The sequence below is a fragment of the Oncorhynchus keta genome, chromosome 1, assembly GCF_023373465.1.
Source record: "Oncorhynchus keta strain PuntledgeMale-10-30-2019 chromosome 1, Oket_V2, whole genome shotgun sequence".
NCBI classification, from domain to species: domain Eukaryota; kingdom Metazoa; phylum Chordata; class Actinopteri; order Salmoniformes; family Salmonidae; genus Oncorhynchus; species Oncorhynchus keta.
In genome coordinates, this window is record NC_068421.1 from 88,209,493 (window position 1) to 88,232,134 (window position 22,642).

Sequence of the window (22,642 nt, forward strand, 5' to 3'; positions counted from 1 at the left end):
TTGCTTTGTATTATAAAAGGTTTTATTTTCGGTTGAATATAACCTCATTTATTTTGCCACGTGTGTGTGTGTATATATATGTATATATATACGCCACATGAAAAATATAACGCTATAAATCCCTAGAAAGATAAAGATATTGCTCAGCAGCAGAAGGACCTCAGTGTCTGCCAGGATAGCTAACTACTACAGTATTGCAGCACAGCTGAAGAGAAAACAACCTACTATTACAGGCCCAGGCCACTAGAGGGCCTGGTCACGCCTTAAAGGGAAATGTCACCCTGACTCTGCTACAGCATATTGTCAGAACTATATGGTCTGAAAATACTCTTTGGTCTTCAGGCAACATCCAACCACCTGTAACCCCAAGCTCATTCTATATGACCACCTGTAACCCCAAGCTCATTCTATATGACCACCTGTAACCCCAAGCTCGTTCTATATGACCACCTGTAACCCCAAGCTCGTTCTATATGACCACCTGTAACCCCAAGCTCGTTCTATATGACCACCTGTAACCCCAAGCTCGTTCTATATGACCACCTGTAACCCCAAGCTCGTTCTATATGACCACCTGTAACCCCAAGCTCGTTCTATATGACCACCTGTAACCCCAAGCTCGTTCTATATGACCACCTGTAACCCCAAGCTCGTTCTATATGACCACCTGTAACCCCAAGCTCGTTCTATATGACCACCTGTAACCCCAAGCTCGTTCTATATGACCACCTGTAACCCCAAGCTCGTTCTATATGACCACCTGTAACCCCTGTAACCCCAAGCTCGTTCTATATGACCACCTGTAACCCCAAGCTCGTTCGATATGACCACCTGTAACCCCAAGCTCGTTCGATATTTAACAAACATCAAAATTATCCAAACAACAGGCTGGAATGAGCTTGGGGTTACAGGTGGTTGGATGTAGCCTGAGGACCACAGAGTATATTTCAGACCATGTCATCAAACAAGTCTCACCCCTTTCTCGTTTTACCTTTTGTCTTTGTAAAACTCAGGTAATCTGGTGTCCTTCCACAGTGTTCTGCTGAAAAATACCCTAAAGCGGCAGCATTTTGGATTCACCAGAATGAGGGAAGGGGCAAACCTTGCGGTTATGGTGCACAACAAGATTGTGGGACAAAAGAGAGGAAGGGACACTGAAAAACAACAACAAAAACAGTTATGACACAACCGCCTCATTCTTCTCTCTGCAGATTCTCATAACACAATACAAAAACATGGCTCCAAAAATCCAAGAGCTTCTTTCTATTGGCAAGAATGATCTGTCAAAGTCAATGTACAGGGAGAGGTTTACAGGGGGTTTTGTGTTATTGTGTATGAGAACGATTTGAAAGGTGCCATATGTTATGTTCTGTTAATTACTGATGTCCCCTTTAAGGATGAAGCGCCCTTGGTCATGCGCAGTATTGTTCTACGTTATTCTGGTACTAACCTGTTTGAGTAAATGTGAAGCTCCAGTTCAATTGCTTGTATTCAGAGTCTTTCTTATTACATAAATAAGTACTAAGTGTTAAGACACTACACCATACACAACAATTCATACTGTATAAGAACTGCCCTCCTGAGACTTTTCACAGCCCCCCCAGCCCATTCACTTAGTTGACTGATCTCTCCTCTCAAAAGAAGCTTCCAATGTCCCCCAATATCCCTAAAAAATGCACTAGTGTGTCTCTAAACACTTATGTTACAATCGTTTGACACCTTTACCAACAATGGCATGTTGCTCTACGTCCCTTCAATACATTTTTTACCTTGGTAACACCACAACCATGTATTTTCAAGAGTACAATTCTTCTGCAAGAGGCCCAAACAGTTGGTGCTTAAGGTTTATGAGTCCGACACCACTTATGTCGTGACTGAGCCTGGTTAATATGACCTGTCTCCCAGCAGAACTCTGGAAACACTGAAACAAGGAAGAACAAGAAGAAGTGGAAGAAGGACAGGAAGAGGCCCCAGCCACAAGCAGCTAGAGAGCAGAAAGGCCCAGTCAAAGGCCGGGAGGAAGTGATGGGTGTGGCCAGACTGTATGCAGATGTTCCTCTACCAGAGGCTATTCTTATACGGCTACACCACCGTTGAACTCAAGCCCTGGATTAAAGCTACTGGAGTTGCCTGATGTCATGTGGGCCATGAAGCAGATGTCACCACGTAATATATGAAGGGACCAATGTGTTACCTAATATTGTTTAGACATGTGTAAAGGATACAAGGTGTTATGTAAGTTTGTTTAGACGTGTAAAGGATACAATGTGTTACTCAGCAAACTGGATGTAGTCTCTCACAGTGCCATCCATTTAGTTACCAAAGCCCTGTATACTACCCACCACTGCGACCTGTATGCTCTCCTTGGCTGGCCCTCACTACGTACTCATCGCCAAACCCACTGGCTCCAGGTCATCTCTAAGTCTTTACTAGGTAAAGCCCCATCTTATCTCAGCTCACTGGTCACCATAGCAACGCCCACCAGTAACACGAGCTCCAGCAGCTATATTTCACTGGTCATCCCCAAAGCCAACACTTACTTTGGCCGCCTTTCCTTCCAGTATTCTGCTGCGAATGACTGGAACAAATTGCAATAATCACTGAAGCTGGAGTCTTATATCTCCCTCTCTAACTTTAAGCATCAGCTGTCAGAGCAGCTTACCAATCACTGTACGTATACACAGCCAATCTGTAAATAGCACACCCAACTACCTCACCCCCATATAGTTATTTATCCTCTTGCTCTTTTGCACCCCAGTATCTCTACTTGCACATCATCATCTGCACATCTATCTCTCCAGTGTTAATGCTAAATTGTAATTATTTAGCCTCTATGGCCTATTTATTGTCTTACCTCCCTACTCTTCTACATTTGCATACACTGTACATAGATTTTTCTATTGTGCTTTTGACTGTACGTTTGTTTATGTGTAACTCTGTGTTGTTGTTTTTGTCGCACTGCTTTGCTTTATCTTGGCCAGGTCGCAGTTGTAAATGAGAACTTGTTCTCAACTGGCCTACCTGGCTAAATAAAGGTTAAATTAAATAAAACATTTGTAGTATGTTGAACTATACTGTATATACTATAATATTGTCTTTCCAATGTGCCTCTGCTTAATGATGACTGAACCTAATATACAAGCAAAGAAGAATTTGGCTTGCTGGCCTAACAGCAGCCAAGAGAATGGTTGCCTTATGATGGCAAGCCCCATACAGTCTGCCACGTCAGCAATTTCCTCCTTCATAGACATAGCTCAACTTGAACTGTCGATCTCTCAACTGCATCATGCAAAATCAGACAATATTGACATTTGGAATACAACTCTTGACAGCTTAAAATCACTACTTTGACACTGTATGTACTCAAGGTCCTGTGGAGGGGAGTAGGTGGAAGGATGCATGTGTATTTGTGGAATGTCTGTTGGTTTGTGTCTTTTTGTCCTGTCAACCCCCCCAAAAAGGTACAACATGTAAAACTATACTATATTATCCTATACTTGTTCTTCCACTAGTGTTGCAATTATTGATTTAGCTAAATAATATACATACATATCTACAATATTCTAATATACATACTGTAGGTTTAGAGCTAGCCTCATCTACCAGTGAGGTTAAAGTATGTGTCTGAGGATAGTTTAGAGCTAGTCTCATCTACCAGTGAGGTTAAATCATGTGGCTGAGGATAGTTTAGAGCTAATCTCATCTACCAGTGAGGTTAAAGTATGTGTCTGAGGATAGTTTAGAGCTAGTCTCATCTACCAGTGAGGTTAAATCATGTGGCTGAGGATAGTTTAGAGCTAATCTCATCTACCAGTGAGGTTAAAGTATGTGGCTGAGGATAGTTTAGAGCTAGTCTCATCTACCAGTGAGGTTAAGCCCATATTACCTTACCAACTAAACAAAACATTCAACGTTTTCTTGCCTATGAGAATTGAAAGTCAACATTCATGCCTTAATGTTCAAGATTCACTCAGTGACGATGATGTAGTTGAAATACATGGCAAAGAACACCACAGGAATATTTTAATAGATATTGTCTGGCTGCTTCAATATTGTAAAAAATACCTGGTGATTATATTCCCAGACAACAATGAACTAAAGAGTAGATGAGTAAATATGAACCAGAGGCACTTTATTTAATGTTGGACAATCATGAAACCATGAATCTGCAAATAATTGGAGCAAACTATTGACAGAGGTTATTCAATTACATGTTTGTCCAACACGACAGTAGTCATCACTTTCCGTAAGCTGAGATCAATATGGGCAAAGAGGCAAAGTCATGACCCCATGTATACACTGCTGATGAAAACCAACACTACCTGGCCAAGTCTACTATGAGCAGCACACTAAACAGTGATATGATCCCCATGTGGTAAATGGAGTGTATTTTTATTTTCAGTCTAATATGCTCATTGGATGTTCTGTGTGTTCATCAGCTGTTCATCCCAAACTGGATACGGTTACAAGGGCCTCGGGTTCTGAAACGAGAAGATGGTACAGGAATCAGTGTGTGAATATGTCCTGAAGATCAGGTGGCATTACAGTTGGGCCCCGTTCCAATTTTCTCCCACACTCCAATCCCTAGGCCCTTATTATCTCCACTGGCTAGTCAGAGATCACAGGGGGGCTTTGAAAGGAAATTGATCCTAACAATCCACCATGATCTGTGAATGGGAATGAGCATGGGAATAGCATAGGGATGTGAGCTTGTGATTGGATATGAATCAGGCAAACGTTGTTTCAAGGATGTAACTAATTCAGACTTGTCATCTCTCCAATCCAGATCCCTCTAGGACACGTCTTGTAGGATGAAAGTCTATTAAGGGTTTAGTAAGACTTGCAGTCATAATGAACTGATTCTCCCTTTCAGTATCGTTCTCTGGTACGGCCCATCGTGTCTCCGTTAATGAGATGTGGAGGTGGTGCACAGAAATCCTTGGGCTCTAGGAACACATGAGTGAGGTCATAGAAGTACTAGTGATGAAATGTACCCAGCTGCTTTCATTAAACATCAAGAATAGCAAACTGTCCAGAAATCTTCCCTACCCTTTCTGAAATGCTTTATTTTGCTTCATTTTGTGTGTGAGTTGGAGATAATTGTAAATCTACTTTAAACAATAAATAACTTTGTTGTGTTGCATTATTTTCCCAATGTGTCACGAGTCCGACCGAAGGTGGCTTCCCTTCCCGGTCGGGTGGCGCTCAGCGGTCGTCGTCACCGGCCTATTAGCTGCCACTGATTGTCTTTCCTCCCCCTCCTTGTATGTTTATTGGTAGCACCTGTTTGTGTTGATTAGTTGGGCTTCTTTAGACAGCCGGCCCGCCTGTTTAGTAGAGGAACGTGTTAGTTCCTGGTCGTGCATATTTCAGTAGTCATTTTTCATTCCCTGTGTTTTGGGGCTGTTATTATTGTGAGCACCCTGTGGTGCGTTGGTGCAATTAAAGAGCACAGCATTGCACTCTCTGTCTCCTGCGTTTGACTCCACACCCACGACACCTGGAGCATTACACAATGTGTTAAATCAATACAAATACAATTTATTGTCATAAATTGGAAAGGAGTGACTCCACTCTCCATTGGTTGAGCAGACAACCTCTGATTCCCCCTTCAGAACGTGTCTAGAGTTGCTGCACTCAAACTGTAGCCTGTGTCCATACTTCATGATGCTGTTGTTTTGGAGAACTCCTAACGCATTCACATTATTAATCATCAGAGTTGTGAACTTAAGTCACATGACTTGGACTCGAGATTCACTTGAGTCACACATTTGATGATTTGAGATTCCACTTGATTGAAAATAAAATAACTTGAGACTTGATTTGGACTTGGAGCCTCAAGACTCGTGTTTGACTTGAAATGATCTGCTCATCTTCTCAGTCCACTGTAGCTAGTGACTGGAACGAGCTGCAACAAACTGGACAGTTTTATCTAAATATCTTCATTCAAAGACTCAATCACAGACTCTCTTAATGACAGTTGTGACTGCTTTGGGTGATGTATTGTGGTCTTTACCTTATTTCCCTTTGTGCTTTTGTCTGTGCCCTAAAATGTTTGTACCGTGTTTTGTGCTGCTACCATGTTGTGTTGCACCATGCTGTGTTGTCATGTGTTGCTGCCTTGCTATGTTGTTGTCTTTGTTCTCTCTTTATGTAGTGTTGTGTTGTATCTCTTGTCGTGATGTGTGTTCTGTCCTGTATTTATATTTGAATGTTTTTAATCCCCTGTCCCCGCAGGCGGCCTTTTTACTTTTGGTAGGCAATCAATGTAAACAAGAATTTGTTCTTAACTGACTTGCCTATTTTAAAAAAAAAAAAGAAGGTTAAATTAGATTGAAATTAAATAAAAAAATGCATTGGCCCTACGTGGTAAATCTTTAATCCATCTAATACTACAATAATTGCTAGCGTTTCATAATTCCATTCTCCTACCGTTTATTGCAACTTGTAGACAGTTCTGTTTCCTGTTTGATAGTTCTATGTAGGCAGTTCTGTTTCATGTTTGATAGTTCTATGTAGACAGTTCTGTTTCATGTTTGATAGGCCTATGTAGGCAGTTCTGTTTCGTGTTTGATAGTTCTATGTAGGCAGTTCTGTTTCATGTTTGATAGTTCTATGTAGACAGTTCTGTTTCATGTTTGATAGGCCTATGTAGGCAGTTCTGTTTCGTGTTTGATAGGCCTATGTAGGCAGTTCTGTTTCATGTTTGATAGGCCTATGTAGACAGTTCTGTTTCATGTTTGATAGTTCTATGTAGACAGTTCTGTTTCATGTTTGATAGTTCTATGTAGGCAGTTCTGTTTCATGTTTGATAGTTCTATGTAGACAGTTCTGTTTCATGTTTGATAGGCCTATGTAGGCAGTTCTGTTTCATGTTTGATAGGCCTATGTAGGCAGTTCTGTTTCATGTTTGATAGGCCTATGTAGACAGTTCTGTTTCATGTTTGATAGTTCTATGTAGACAGTTCTGTTTCATGTTTGATAGTTCTATGTAGACAGTTCTGTTTCATGTTTGATAGTTCTATGTAGGCAGTTCTGTTTCATGTTTGATAGGCCTATGTAGGCAGTTCTGTTTCATGTTTGATAGGCCTATGTAGGCAGTTCTGTTTCATGTTTGATAGTTCTATGTAGACAGTTCTGTTTCATGTTTGATAGTTCTATGTAGACAGTTCTGTTTCATGTTTGATAGTTCTATGTAGACAGTTCTGTTTCATGTTTGATAGTTCTATGTAGACAGTTCTGTTTCATGTTTGATAGTTCTATGTAGACAGTTCTGTTTCATGTTTGATAGTTCTATGTAGACAGTTCTGTTTCATGTTTGATAGTTCTATGTAGACAGTTCTGTTTCATGTTTGATAGGCCTATGTAGACAGTTCTGTTTCATGTTTGATAGGCCTATGTAGACAGTTCTGTTTCATGTTTGATAGTTCTATGTAGACAGTTCTGTTTCATGTTTGATAGTTCTATGTAGACAGTTCTGTTTCATGTTTGATAGTTCTATGTAGACAGTTCTGTTTCATGTTTGATAGTTCTATGTAGACAGTTCTGTTTCATGTTTGATAGTTCTATGTAGACAGTTCTGTTTCATGTTTGATAGTTCTATGTAGACAGTTCTGTTTCATGTTTGATAGTTCTATGTAGACAGTTCTGTTTCATGTTTGATAGTTCTATGTAGACAGTTCTGTTTCATGTTTGATAGTTCTATGTAGACAGTTCTGTTTCATGTTTGATAGTTCTATGTAGACAGTTCTGTTTCATGTTTGATAGTTCTATGTAGACAGTTCTGTTTCATGTTTGATAGTTCTATGTAGACAGTTCTGTTTCATGTTTGATAGTTCTATGTAGACAGTTCTGTTTCATGTTTGATAGGCCTATGTAGACAGTTCTGTTTCATGTTTGATAGTTCTATGTAGACAGTTCTGTTTCATGTTTGATAGTTCTATGTAGACAGTTCTGTTTCATGTTTGATAGTTCTATGTAGACAGTTCTGTTTCATGTTTGATAGGCCTATGTAGACAGTTCTGTTTCATGTTTGATAGTTCTATGTAGACAGTTCTGTTTCATGTTTGATAGTTCTATGTAGACAGTTCTGTTTCATGTTTGATAGTTCTATGTAGACAGTTCTGTTTCATGTTTGATAGTTCTATGTAGGCAGTTCTGTTTCATGTTTGATAGGCCTATGTAGACAGTTCTGTTTCATGTTTGATAGTTCTATGTAGACAGTTCTGTTTCATGTTTGATAGTTCTATGTAGACAGTTCTGTTTCATGTTTGATAGTTCTATGTAGACAGTTCTGTTTCATGTTTGATAGTTCTATGTAGACAGTTCTGTTTCATGTTTGATAGGCCTATGTAGACAGTTCTGTTTCATGTTTGATAGGCCTATGTAGACAGTTCTGTTTCATGTTTGATAGTTCTATGTAGACAGTTCTGTTTCATGTTTGATAGTTCTATGTAGACAGTTCTGTTTCATGTTTGATAGTTCTATGTAGACAGTTCTGTTTCATGTTTGATAGTTCTATGTAGACAGTTCTGTTTCATGTTTGATAGTTCTATGTAGACAGTTCTGTTTCATGTTTGATAGGCCTATGTAGACAGTTCTGTTTCATGTTTGATAGTTCTATGTAGACAGTTCTGTTTCATGTTTGATAGGCCTATGTAGACAGTTCTGTTTCATGTTTGATAGTTCTATGTAGACAGTTCTGTTTCATGTTTGATAGTTCTATGTAGACAGTTCTGTTTCATGTTTGATAGTTCTATGTTTCTGTTTCATGTTTGATAGTTCTATGTAGACAGTTCTGTTTCATGTTTGATAGGCTATGTAGACAGTTCTGTTTCATGTTTGATAGTTCTATGTAGACAGTTCTGTTTCATGTTTGATAGTTCTATGTAGACAGTTCTGTTTCATGTTTGATAGTTCTGTAGACAGTTCTGTTTCATGTTTGATAGTTCTATGTAGACAGTTCTGTTTCATGTTTGATAGTTCTATGTAGACAGTTCTGTTTCATGTTTGATAGGCCTATGTAGACAGTTCTGTTTCATGTTTGATAGTTCTATGTAGACAGTTCTGTTTCATGTTTGATAGTTCTATGTAGACAGTTCTGTTTCATGTTTGATAGTTCTATGTAGACAGTTCTGTTTCATGTTTGATAGTTCTATGTAGACAGTTCTGTTTCATGTTTGATAGTTCTATGTAGACAGTTCTGTTTCATGTTTGATAGTTCTATGTAGACAGTTCTGTTTCATGTTTGATAGTTCTATGTAGACAGTTCTGTTTCATGTTTGATAGGCCTATGTAGACAGTTCTGTTTCTGTTTGATAGTAGACAGTTCTGTTTCATGTTTGATAGTTCTATGTAGACAGTTCTGTTTCATGTTTGATAGGCCTATGTAGACAGTTCTGTTTCATGTTTGATAGTTCTATGTAGACAGTTCTGTTTCATGTTTGATAGTTCTATGTAGACAGTTCTGTTTCATGTTTGATAGTTCTATGTAGACAGTTCTGTTTCATGTTTGATAGTTCTATGTAGACAGTTCTGTTTCATGTTTGATAGTTCTATGTAGACAGTTCTGTTTCATGTTTGATAGTTCTATGTAGACAGTTCTGTTTCATGTTTGATAGTTCTATGTAGACAGTTCTGTTTCATGTTTGATAGGCCTATGTAGGCAGTTCTGTTTCATGTTTGATAGTTCTATGTAGACAGTTCTGTTTCATGTTTGATAGTTCTATGTAGACAGTTCTGTTTCATGTTTGATAGTTCTATGTAGACAGTTCTGTTTCATGTTTGATAGTTCTATGTAGACAGTTCTGTTTCATGTTTGATATTTCATGTTTGATAGTTCTATGTAGACAGTTCTGTTTCATGTTTGATAGGCCTATGTAGACAGTTCTGTTTCATGTTTGATAGTTCTATGTAGGCAGTTCTGTTTCATGTTTGATAGGCCTATGTAGGCAGGTCTGTTTCATGTTTGATAGTTCTATGTAGACAGTTCTGTTTCATGTTTGATAGTTCTATGTAGACAGTTCTGTTTCATGTTTGATAGTTCTATGTAGACAGTTCTGTTTCATGTTTGATAGTTCTATGTAGACAGTTCTGTTTCATGTTTGATAGTTCTATGTAGACAGTTCTGTTTCATGTTTGATAGTTCTATGTAGGCAGTTCTGTTTCATGTTTGATAGGGCTATGTAGGCAGTTCTGTTTCATGTTTGATAGTTCTATGTAGACAGTTCTGTTTCATGTTTGATAGTTCTATGTAGACAGTTCTGTTTCATGTTTGATAGTTCTATGTAGACAGTTCTGTTTCATGTTTGATAGGCCTATGTAGACAGTTCTGTTTCATGTTTGATAGTTCTATGTAGACAGTTCTGTTTCATGTTTGATAGTTCTATGTAGACAGTTCTGTTTCATGTTTGATAGTTCTATGTAGACAGTTCTGTTTCATGTTTGATAGTTCTATGTAGACAGTTCTGTTTCATGTTTGATAGTTCTATGTAGACAGTTCTGTTTCATGTTTGATAGTTCTATGTAGGCAGTTCTGTTTCATGTTTGATAGTTCTATGTAGGCAGTTCTGTTTCATGTTTGATAGTTCTATGTAGACAGTTCTGTTTCATGTTTGATAGTTCTATGTAGACAGTTCTGTTTCATGTTTGATAGTTCTATGTAGGCAGTTCTGTTTCATGTTTGATAGGGCTATGTAGGCAGGTCTGTTTCATGTTTGATAGTTCTATGTAGACAGTTCTGTTTCATGTTTGATAGTTCTATGTAGACAGTTCTGTTTCATGTTTGATAGTTCTATGTAGACAGTTCTGTTTCATGTTTGATAGTTCTATGTAGACAGTTCTGTTTCATGTTTGATAGTTCTATGTAGACAGTTCTGTTTCATGTTTGATAGTTCTATGTAGACAGTTCTGTTTCATGTTTGATAGGCCTATGTAGACAGTTCTGTTTCATGTTTGATAGTTCTATGTAGACAGTTCTGTTTCATGTTTGATAGGCCTATGTAGACAGTTCTGTTTCATGTTTGATAGTTCTATGTAGGCAGTTCTGTTTCATGTTTGATAGTTCTATGTAGGCAGTTCTGTTTCATGTTTGATAGTTCTATGTAGACAGTTCTGTTTCATGTTTGATAGTTCTATGTAGACAGTTCTGTTTCATGTTTGATAGTTCTATGTAGGCAGTTCTGTTTCATGTTTGATAGTTCTATGTAGACAGTTCTGTTTCATGTTTGATAGTTCTATGTAGACAGTTCTGTTTCATGTTTGATAGTTCTATGTAGACAGTTCTGTTTCATGTTTGATAGTTCTATGTAGACAGTTCTGTTTCATGTTTGATAGGCCTATGTAGACAGTTCTGTTTCATGTTTGATAGTTCTATGTAGACAGTTCTGTTTCATGTTTGATAGTTCTATGTAGACAGTTCTGTTTCATGTTTGATAGGCCTATGTAGACAGTTCTGTTTCATGTTTGATAGTTCTATGTAGACAGTTCTGTTTCATGTTTGATAGTTCTATGTAGACAGTTCTGTTTCATGTTTGATAGGCCTATGTAGACAGTTCTGTTTCATGTTTGATAGTTCTATGTAGGCAGTTCTGTTTCATGTTTGATAGGCCTATGTAGGCAGTTCTGTTTCATGTTTGATAGTTCTATGTAGACAGTTCTGTTTCATGTTTGATAGTTCTATGTAGACAGTTCTGTTTCATGTTTGATAGTTCTATGTAGACAGTTCTGTTTCATGTTTGATAGTTCTATGTAGACAGTTCTGTTTCATGTTTGATAGTTCTATGTAGACAGTTCTGTTTCATGTTTGATAGTTCTATGTAGGCAGTTCTGTTTCATGTTTGATAGGGCTATGTAGGCAGGTCTGTTTCATGTTTGATAGTTCTATGTAGACAGTTCTGTTTCATGTTTGATAGTTCTATGTAGACAGTTCTGTTTCATGTTTGATAGGCCTATGTAGACAGTTCTGTTTCATGTTTGATAGTTCTATGTAGACAGTTCTGTTTCATGTTTGATAGTTCTATGTAGACAGTTCTGTTTCATGTTTGATAGTTCTATGTAGACAGTTCTGTTTCATGTTTGATAGGCCTATGTAGACAGTTCTGTTTCATGATTGATAGTTCTATGTAGACAGTTCTGTTTCATGTTTGATAGGCCTATGTAGACAGTTCTGTTTCATGTTTGATAGTTCTATGTAGACAGTTCTGTTTCATGTTTGATAGTTCTATGTAGACAGTTCTGTTTCATGTTTGATAGTTCTATGTAGACAGTTCTGTTTCATGTTTGATAGTTCTATGTAGACAGTTCTGTTTCATGTTTGATAGTTCTATGTAGACAGTTCTGTTTCATGTTTGATAGTTCTGTAGACAGTTCTGTTTCATGTTTGATAGTTCTATGTAGACAGTTCTGTTTCATGTTTGATAGTTCTATGTAGACAGTTCTGTTTCATGTTTGATAGTTCTATGTAGACAGTTCTGTTTCATGTTTGATAGTTCTATGTAGACAGTTCTGTTTCATGTTTGATAGTTCTATGTAGACAGTTCTGTTTCATGTTTGATAGGCCTATGTAGACTTCTGTTTCATGTTTGATAGACAGTTCTGTTTCATGTTTGATAGGCCTATGTAGACAGTTCTGTTTCATGTTTGATAGGCCTATGTAGACAGTTCTGTTTCATGTTTGATAGTTCTATGTAGACAGTTCTGTTTCATGTTTGATAGGCCTATGTAGACAGTTCTGTTTCATGTTTGATAGTTCTATGTAGACAGTTCTGTTTCATGTTTGATAGTTCTATGTAGACAGTTCTGTTTCATGTTTGATAGGCCTATGTAGACAGTTCTGTTTCATGTTTGATAGTTCTATGTAGACAGTTCTGTTTCATGTTTGATAGTTCTATGTAGACAGTTCTGTTTCATGTTTGATAGGCCTATGTAGACAGTTCTGTTTCATGTTTGATAGTTCTATGTAGACAGTTCTGTTTCATGTTTGATAGGCCTATGTAGACAGTTCTGTTTCATGTTTGATAGGCCTATGTAGACAGTTCTGTTTCATGTTTGATAGGCCAATGTAGACAGTTCTGTTTCATGTTTGATAGTTCTATGTAGACAGTTCTGTTTCATGTTTGATAGGCCTATGTAGACAGTTCTGTTTCATGTTTGATAGTTCTATGTAGACAGTTCTGTTTCACAGTTCTGTTTCATGTTTGATAGGCCTATGTAGATGTTTGATAGTTCTATATAGACAGTTCTGTTTCATGTTTGATAGGCCTATGTAGACAGTTCTGTTTCATGTTTGATAGTCCTATGTAGACAGTTCTGTTTCATGTTTGATAGGCCTATGTAGACAGTTCTGTTTCATGTTTGATAGTTCTATGTAGACAGTTGTGTTTCATGTTTGATAGGCCTATGTAGACAGTTCTGTTTCATGTTTGATAGTTCTGTTTCATGTTTGATAGGCCTATGTAGACAGTTCTGTTTCATGTTTGATAGTTCTATGTAGACAGTTCTGTTTCATGTTTGATAGTTCTATGTAGACAGTTCTGTTTCATGTTTGATAGGCCTATGTAGACAGTTCTGTTTCATGTTTGATAGTTCTATGTAGGCAGTTCTGTTTCATGTTTGATAGTCCTATGTAGGCAGTTCTGTTTCATGTTTGATAGTTCTATGTAGACAGTTCTGTTTCATGTTTGATAGTTCTATGTAGACAGTTCTGTTTCATGTTTGATAGTTCTATGTAGACAGTTCTGTTTCATGTTTGATAGTTCTATGTAGACAGTTCTGTTTCATGTTTGATAGGCCTATGTAGGCAGTTCTGTTTCATGTTTGATAGTTCTATGTAGACAGTTCTGTTTCATGTTTGATAGTTCTATGTAGACAGTTCTGTTTCATGTTTGATAGGCCTATGTAGACAGTTCTGTTTCATGTTTGATAGTTCTATGTAGACAGTTCTGTTTCATGTTTGATATTTCATGTTTGATAGTTCTATGTAGACAGTTCTGTTTCATGTTTGATAGGCCTATGTAGACAGTTCTGTTTCATGTTTGATAGTTCTATGTAGACAGTTCTGTTTCATGTTTGATAGTTCTATGTAGACAGTTCTGTTTCATGTTTGATAGGCCTATGTAGACAGTTCTGTTTCATGTTTGATAGTTCTATGTAGACAGTTCTGTTTCATGTTTGATAGTTCTATGTAGGCAGTTCTGTTTCATGTTTGATAGTTCTATGTAGACAGTTCTGTTTCATGTTTGATAGTTCTATGTAGGCAGTTCTGTTTCATGTTTGATAGTTCTATGTAGACAGTTCTGTTTCATGTTTGATAGGCCAATGTAGACAGTTCTGTTTCATGTTTGATAGTTCTATGTAGGCAGTTCTGTTTCATGTTTGATAGTTCTATGTAGGCAGTTCTGTTTCATGTTTGATAGTTCTATGTAGGCAGTTCTGTTTCATGTTTGATAGTTCTATGTAGGCAGTTCTGTTTCATGTTTGATAGTTCTATGTAGACAGTTCTGTTTCATGTTTGATAGTTCTATGTAGACAGTTCTGTTTCATGTTTGATAGTTCTATGTAGACAGTTCTGTTTCATGTTTGATAGTTCTATGTAGACAGTTCTGTTTCATGTTTGATAGTTCTATGTAGACAGTTCTGTTTCATGTTTGATAGTTCTATGTAGACAGTTCTGTTTCATGTTTGATAGTTCTATGTAGACAGTTCTGTTTCATGTTTGATAGTTCTATGTAGACAGTTCTGTTTCATGTTTGATAGTTCTATGTAGACAGTTCTGTTTCATGTTTGATAGTTCTATGTAGACAGTTCTGTTTCATGTTTGATAGTTCTATGTAGACAGTTCTGTTTCATGTTTGATAGGCCAATGTAGACAGTTCTGTTTCATGTTTGATAGTTCTATGTAGGCAGTTCTGTTTCATGTTTGATAGTTCTATGTAGGCAGTTCTGTTTCATGTTTGATAGTTCTATGTAGACAGTTCTGTTTCATGTTTGATAGTTCTATGTAGACAGTTCTGTTTCATGTTTGATAGTTCTATGTAGACAGTTCTGTTTCATGTTTGATAGTTCTATGTAGACAGTTCTGTTTCATGTTTGATAGTTCTATGTAGACAGTTCTGTTTCATGTTTGATAGTTCTATGTAGACAGTTCTGTTTCATGTTTGATAGTTCTATGTAGACAGTTCTGTTTCATGTTTGATAGTTCTATGTAGACAGTTCTGTTTCATGTTTGATAGTTCTATGTAGACAGTTCTGTTTCATGTTTGATAGTTCTATGTAGACAGTTCTGTTTCATGTTTGATAGTTCTATGTAGACAGTTCTGTTTCATGTTTGATAGTTCTATGTAGACAGTTCTGTTTCATGTTTGATAGTTCTATGTAGACAGTTCTGTTTCATGTTTGATAGTTCTATGTAGACAGTTCTGTTTCATGTTTGATAGTTCTATGTAGACAGTTCTGTTTCATGTTTGATAGTTCTATGTAGACAGTTCTGTTTCATGTTTGATAGTTCTATGTAGACAGTTCTGTTTCATGTTTGATAGTTCTATGTAGACAGTTCTGTTTCATGTTTGATAGTTCTATGTAGACAGTTCTGTTTCATGTTTGATAGTTCTATGTAGACAGTTCTGTTTCATGTTTGATAGTTCTATGTAGACAGTTCTGTTTCATGTTTGATAGTTCTATGTAGACAGTTCTGTTTCATGTTTGATAGTTCTATGTAGACAGTTCTGTTTCATGTTTGATAGTTCTATGTAGACAGTTCTGTTTCATGTTTGATAGTTCTATGTAGACAGTTCTGTTTCATGTTTGATAGTTCTATGTAGACAGTTCTGTTTCATGTTTGATAGGCCTATGTAGACAGTTCTGTTTCATGTTTGATAGTTCTATGTAGACAGTTCTGTTTCATGTTTGATAGGCCTATGTAGACAGTTCTGTTTCATGTTTGATAGTTCTATGTAGACAGTTCTGTTTCATGTTTGATAGTTCTATGTAGACAGTTCTGTTTCATGTTTGATAGTTCTATGTAGACAGTTCTGTTTCATGTTTGATAGGCCTATGTAGACAGTTCTGTTTCATGTTTGAGTTCTATGTAGACAGTTCTGTTTCATGTTTGATAGGCCTATGTAGACAGTTCTGTTTCATGTTTGATAGTTCTATGTAGACAGTTCTGTTTCATGTTTGATAGGCCTATGTAGACAGTTCTGTTTCATGTTTGATAGTTCTATGTAGACAGTTCTGTTTCATGTTTGATAGTTCTATGTAGACAGTTCTGTTTCATGTTTGATAGGCCTATGTAGACAGTTCTGTTTCATGTTTGATAGGCCTATGTAGACAGTTCTGTTTCATGTTTGATAGCCTATGTAGACAGTTCTGTTTCATGTTTGATAGGCCTATGTAGACAGTTCTGTTTCATGTTTGATAGTTCTATGTAGACAGTTCTGTTTCATGTTTGATAGGCCTATGTAGACAGTTCTGTTTCATGTTTGATAGTTCTATGTAGACAGTTCTGTTTCATGTTTGATAGTTCTATGTAGACAGTTCTGTTTCATGTTTGATAGGCCTATGTAGACAGTTCTGTTTCATGTTTGATAGTTCTATGTAGACAGTTCTGTTTCATGTTTGATAGTTCTATGTAGACAGTTCTGTTTCATGTTTGATAGTTCTATGTAGACAGTTCTGTTTCATGTTTGATAGTTCTATGTAGACTGTTTCATGTTTGATAGTTCTATGTAGACAGTTCTGTTTCATGTTTGATAGTTCTATGTAGACAGTTCTGTTTCATGTTTGATAGTTCTATGTAGACAGTTCTGTTTCATGTTTGATAGGCCTATGTAGACAGTTCTGTTTCATGTTTGATAGTTCTATGTAGACAGTTCTGTTTCATGTTTGATAGTTCTATGTAGACAGTTCTGTTTCATGTTTGATAGTTCTATGTAGACAGTTCTGTTTCATGTTTGATAGTTCTATGTAGACAGTTCTGTTTCATGTTTGATAGTTCTATGTAGACAGTTCTGTTTCATGTTTGATAGTTCTATGTAGACAGTTCTGTTTCATGTTTGATAGTTCTATGTAGACAGTTCTGTTTCATGTTTGATAGTTCTATGTAGACAGTTCTGTTTCATGTTTGATAGTTCTATGTAGACAGTTCTGTTTCATGTTTGATAGTTCTATGTAGACAGTTCTGTTTCATGTTTGATAGTTCTATGTAGACAGTTCTGTTTCATGTTTGATAGTTCTATGTAGACAGTTCTGTTTCATGTTTGATAGTTCTATGTAGACAGTTCTGTTTCATGTTTGATAGTTCTATGTAGACAGTTCTGTTTCATGTTTGATAGTTCTATGTAGACAGTTCTGTTTCATGTTTGATAGTTCTATGTAGACAGTTCTGTTTCATGTTTGATAGTTCTATGTAGACAGTTCTGTTTCATGTTTGATAGTTCTATGTAGACAGTTCTGTTTCATGTTTGATAGTTCTATGTAGACAGTTCTGTTTCATGTTTGATAGTTCTATGTAGACAGTTCTGTTTCATGTTTGATAGTTCTATGTAGACAGTTCTGTTTCATGTTTGATAGGCCTATGTAGACAGTTCTGTTTCATGTTTGATAGGCCTATGTAGACAGTTCTGTTTCATGTTTGATAGTTCTATGTAGACAGTTCTGTTTCATGTTTGATAGTTCTATGTAGACAGTTCTGTTTCATGTTTGATAGTTCTATGTAGACAGTTCTGTTTCATGTTTGATAGTTCTATGTAGACAGTTCTGTTTCATGTTTGATAGTTCTATGTAGACAGTTCTGTTTCATGTTTGATAGTTCTATGTAGACAGTTCTGTTTCATGTTTGATAGTTCTATGTAGACAGTTCTGTTTCATGTTTGATAGGCCTATGTAGACAGTTCTGTTTCATGTTTGATAGTTCTATGTAGACAGTTCTGTTTCATGTTTGATAGGCCTATGTAGACAGTTCTGTTTCATGTTTGATAGTTCTATGTAGACAGTTCTGTTTCATGTTTGATAGTTCTATGTAGACAGTTCTGTTTCATGTTTGATAGGCCTATGTAGACAGTTCTGTTTCATGTTTGATAGGCCTATGTAGACAGTTCTGTTTCATGTTTGATAGTTCTATGTAGACAGTTCTGTTTCATGTTTGATAGTTCTATGTAGACAGTTCTGTTTCATGTTTGATAGTTCTATGTAGACAGTTCTGTTTCATGTTTGATAGTTCTATGTAGACAGTTCTGTTTCATGTTTGATAGTTCTATGTAGACAGTTCTGTTTCATGTTTGATAGGCCTATGTAGACAGTTCTGTTTCATGTTTGATAGTTCTATGTAGACAGTTCTGTTTCATGTTTGATAGTTCCTATGTAGACAGTTCTGTTTCATGTTTGATAGTTCTATGTAGACAGTTCTGTTTCATGTTTGATAGTTCTATGTAGACAGTTCTGTTTCATGTTTGATAGGCCTATGTAGACAGTTCTGTTTCATGTTTGATAGTTCCTATGTAGACAGTTCTGTTTCATGTTTGATAGTTCCTATGTAGACAGTTCTGTTTCATGTTTGATAGTTCTATGTAGACAGTTCTGTTTCATGTTTGATAGTTCTATGTAGACAGTTCTGTTTCATGTTTGATAGTTCTATGTAGACAGTTCTGTTTCATGTTTGATAGTTCTATGTAGACAGTTCTGTTTCATGTTTGATAGTATGTGACAGTTCTGTTTCATGTTTGATAGGCCTATGTAGACAGTTCTGTTTCATGTTTGATAGTTCTATGTAGACAGTTCTGTTTCATGTTTGATAGTTCTATGTAGACAGTTCTGTTTCATGTTTGATAGTTCTATGTAGACAGTTCTGTTTCATGTTTGATAGTTCTATGTAGACAGTTCTGTTTCATGTTTGATAGTTCTATGTAGACAGTTCTGTTTCATGTTTGATAGTTCTATGTAGACAGTTCTGTTTCATGTTTGATAGTTCTATGTAGACAGTTCTGTTTCATGTTTGATAGTTCTATGTAGACAGTTCTGTTTCATGTTTGATAGTTCTATGTAGACAGTTCTGTTTCATGTTTGATAGTTCTATGTAGACAGTTCTGTTTCATGTTTGATAGTTCTATGTAGACAGTTCTGTTTCATGTTTGATAGTTCTATGTAGACAGTTCTGTTTCATGTTTGATAGTTCTATGTAGACAGTTCTGTTTCATGTTTGATAGTTCTATGTAGACAGTTCTGTTTCATGTTTGATAGTTCTATGTAGACAGTTCTGTTTCATGTTTGATAGTTCTATGTAGACAGTTCTGTTTCATGTTTGATAGTTCTATGTAGACAGTTCTGTTTCATGTTTGATAGTTCTATGTAGACAGTTCTGTTTCATGTTTGATAGTTCTATGTAGACAGTTCTGTTTCATGTTTGATAGTTCTATGTAGACAGTTCTGTTTCATGTTTGATAGTTCTATGTAGACAGTTCTGTTTCATGTTTGATAGTTCTATGTAGACAGTTCTGTTTCATGTTTGATAGGCCTATGTAGACAGTTCTGTTTCATGTTTGATAGTTCTATGTAGGCAGTTCTGTTTCATGTTTGATAGTTCTATGTAGACAGTTCTGTTTCATGTTTGATAGTTCTATGTAGACAGTTCTGTTTCATGTTTGATAGTTCTATGTAGGCAGTTCTGTTTCATGTTTGATAGTTCTATGTAGACAGTTCTGTTTCATGTTTGATAGTTCTATGTAGACAGTTCTGTTTCATGTTTGATAGTTCTATGTAGACAGTTCTGTTTCATGTTTGATAGTTCTATGTAGACAGTTCTGTTTCATGTTTGATAGTTCTATGTAGACAGTTCTGTTTCATGTTTGATAGTTCTATGTAGACAGTTCTGTTTCATGTTTGATAGTTCTATGTAGACAGTTCTGTTTCATGTTTGATAGTTCTATGTAGACAGTTCTGTTTCATGTTTGATAGTTCTATGTAGACAGTTCTGTTTCATGTTTGATAGTTCTATGTAGACAGTTCTGTTTCATGTTTGATAGTTCTATGTAGACAGTTCTGTTTCATGTTTGATAGTTCTATGTAGACAGTTCTGTTTCATGTTTGATAGGCCTATGTAGACAGTTCTGTTTCATGTTTGATAGTTCTATGTAGACAGTTCTGTTTCATGTTTGATAGGCCTATGTAGACAGTTCTGTTTCATGTTTGATAGTTCTATGTAGACAGTTCTGTTTCATGTTTGATAGTTCTATGTAGACAGTTCTGTTTCATGTTTGATAGTTCTATGTAGACAGTTCTGTTTCATGTTTGATAGTTCTATGTAGACAGTTCTGTTTCATGTTTGATAGTTCTATGTAGGCAGTTCTGTTTCATGTTTGATAGTTCTATGTAGACAGTTCTGTTTCATGTTTGATAGTTCTATGTAGACAGTTCTGTTTCATGTTTGATAGTTCTATGTAGACAGTTCTGTTTCATGTTTGATAGTTCTATGTAGACAGTTCTGTTTCATGTTTGATAGTTCTATGTAGACAGTTCTGTTTCATGTTTGATAGGCCTATGTAGACAGTTCTGTTTCATGTTTGATAGTTCTATGTAGACAGTTCTGTTTCATGTTTGATAGGCCTATGTAGACAGTTCTGTTTCATGTTTGATAGTTCTATGTAGACAGTTCTGTTTCATGTTTGATAGTTCTATGACAGTTCTGTTTCATGTTTGATAGTTCTATGTAGACAGTTCTGTTTCATGTTTGATAGTTCTATGTAGACAGTTCTGTTTCATGTTTGATAGTTCTATGTAGACAGTTCTGTTTCATGTTTGATAGTTCTATGTAGACAGTTCTGTTTCATGTTTGATAGTTCTATGTAGACAGTTCTGTTTCATGTTTGATAGGCCTATGTAGACAGTTCTGTTTCATGTTTGATAGTTCTATGTAGACAGTTCTGTTTCATGTTTGATAGTTCTATGTAGACAGTTCTGTTTCATGTTTGATAGTTCTATGTAGACAGTTCTGTTTCATGTTTGATAGTTCTATGTAGACAGTTCTGTTTCATGTTTGATATGCCTATGTAGACAGTTCTGTTTCATGTTTGATAGGCCTATGTAGACAGTTCTGTTTCATGTTTGATAGTTCTATGTAGACAGTTCTGTTTCATGTTTGATAGGCCTATGTAGACAGTTCTGTTTCATGTTTGATAGTTCTATGTAGACAGTTCTGTTTCATGTTTGATAGTTCTATGTAGACAGTTCTGTTTCATGTTTGATAGTTCTATGTAGACAGTTCTGTTTCATGTTTGATAGTTCTATGTAGACAGTTCTGTTTCATGTTTGATAGGCCTATGTAGACAGTTCTGTTTCATGTTTGATAGTTCTATGTAGACAGTTCTGTTTCATGTTTGATAGTTCTATGTAGACAGTTCTGTTTCATGTTTGATAGTTCTATGTAGACAGTTCTGTTTCATGTTTGATAGTTCTATGTAGACAGTTCTGTTTCATGTTTGATAGTTCTATGTAGACAGTTCTGTTTCATGTTTGATAGGCCTATGTAGACAGTTCTGTTTCATGTTTGATAGTTCTATGTAGACAGTTCTGTTTCATGTTTGATAGTTCTATGTAGACAGTTCTGTTTCATGTTTGATAGTTCTATGTAGACAGTTCTGTTTCATGTTTGATAGTTCTATGTAGACAGTTCTGTTTCATGTTTGATAGTTCTATGTAGACAGTTCTGTTTCATGTTTGATAGTTCTATGTAGACAGTTCTGTTTCATGTTTGATAGTTCTATGTAGACAGTTCTGTTTCATGTTTGATAGTTCTATGTAGACAGTTCTGTTTCATGTTTGATAGTTCTATGTAGACAGTTCTGTTTCATGTTTGATAGTTCTATGTAGACAGTTCTGTTTCATGTTTGATAGTTCTATGTAGACAGTTCTGTTTCATGTTTGATAGGCCTATGTAGACAGTTCTGTTTCATGTTTGATAGGCCTATGTAGACAGTTCTGTTTCATGTTTGATAGTTCTATGTAGACAGTTCTGTTTCATGTTTGATAGTTCTATGTAGACAGTTCTGTTTCATGTTTGATAGTTCTATGTAGACAGTTCTGTTTCATGTTTGATAGTTCTATGTAGACAGTTCTGTTTCATGTTTGATAGGCCTATGTAGACAGTTCTGTTTCATGTTTGATAGTTCTATGTAGACAGTTCTGTTTCATGTTTGATAGTTCTATGTAGACAGTTCTGTTTCATGTTTGATAGTTCTATGTAGACAGTTCTGTTTCATGTTTGATAGTTCTATGTAGACAGTTCTGTTTCATGTTTGATAGTTCTATGTAGACAGTTCTGTTTCATGTTTGATAGGCCTATGTAGACAGTTCTGTTTCATGTTTGATAGTTCTATGTAGACAGTTCTGTTTCATGTTTGATAGTTCTATGTAGACAGTTCTGTTTCATGTTTGATAGTTCTATGTAGACAGTTCTGTTTCATGTTTGATAGTTCTATGTAGACAGTTCTGTTTCATGTTTGATAGTTCTATGTAGACAGTTCTGTTTCATGTTTGATAGTTCTATGTAGACAGTTCTGTTTCATGTTTGATAGTTCTATGTAGACAGTTCTGTTTCATGTTTGATAGTTCTATGTAGACAGTTCTGTTTCATGTTTGATAGTTCTATGTAGAC

At 36.1% G+C, this 22,642-nt stretch overlaps 1 protein-coding gene across 1 annotated transcript in view; it reads left to right on the plus strand.

Annotated features, from left to right (window-relative positions):
• Nucleotides 1-22,642, plus strand: part of cfhl5 (complement factor H like 5) — a 207,985-nt gene that overhangs the window by 38,451 nt on the left and 146,892 nt on the right. The gene's annotated exons all lie outside the window — the stretch shown is intronic.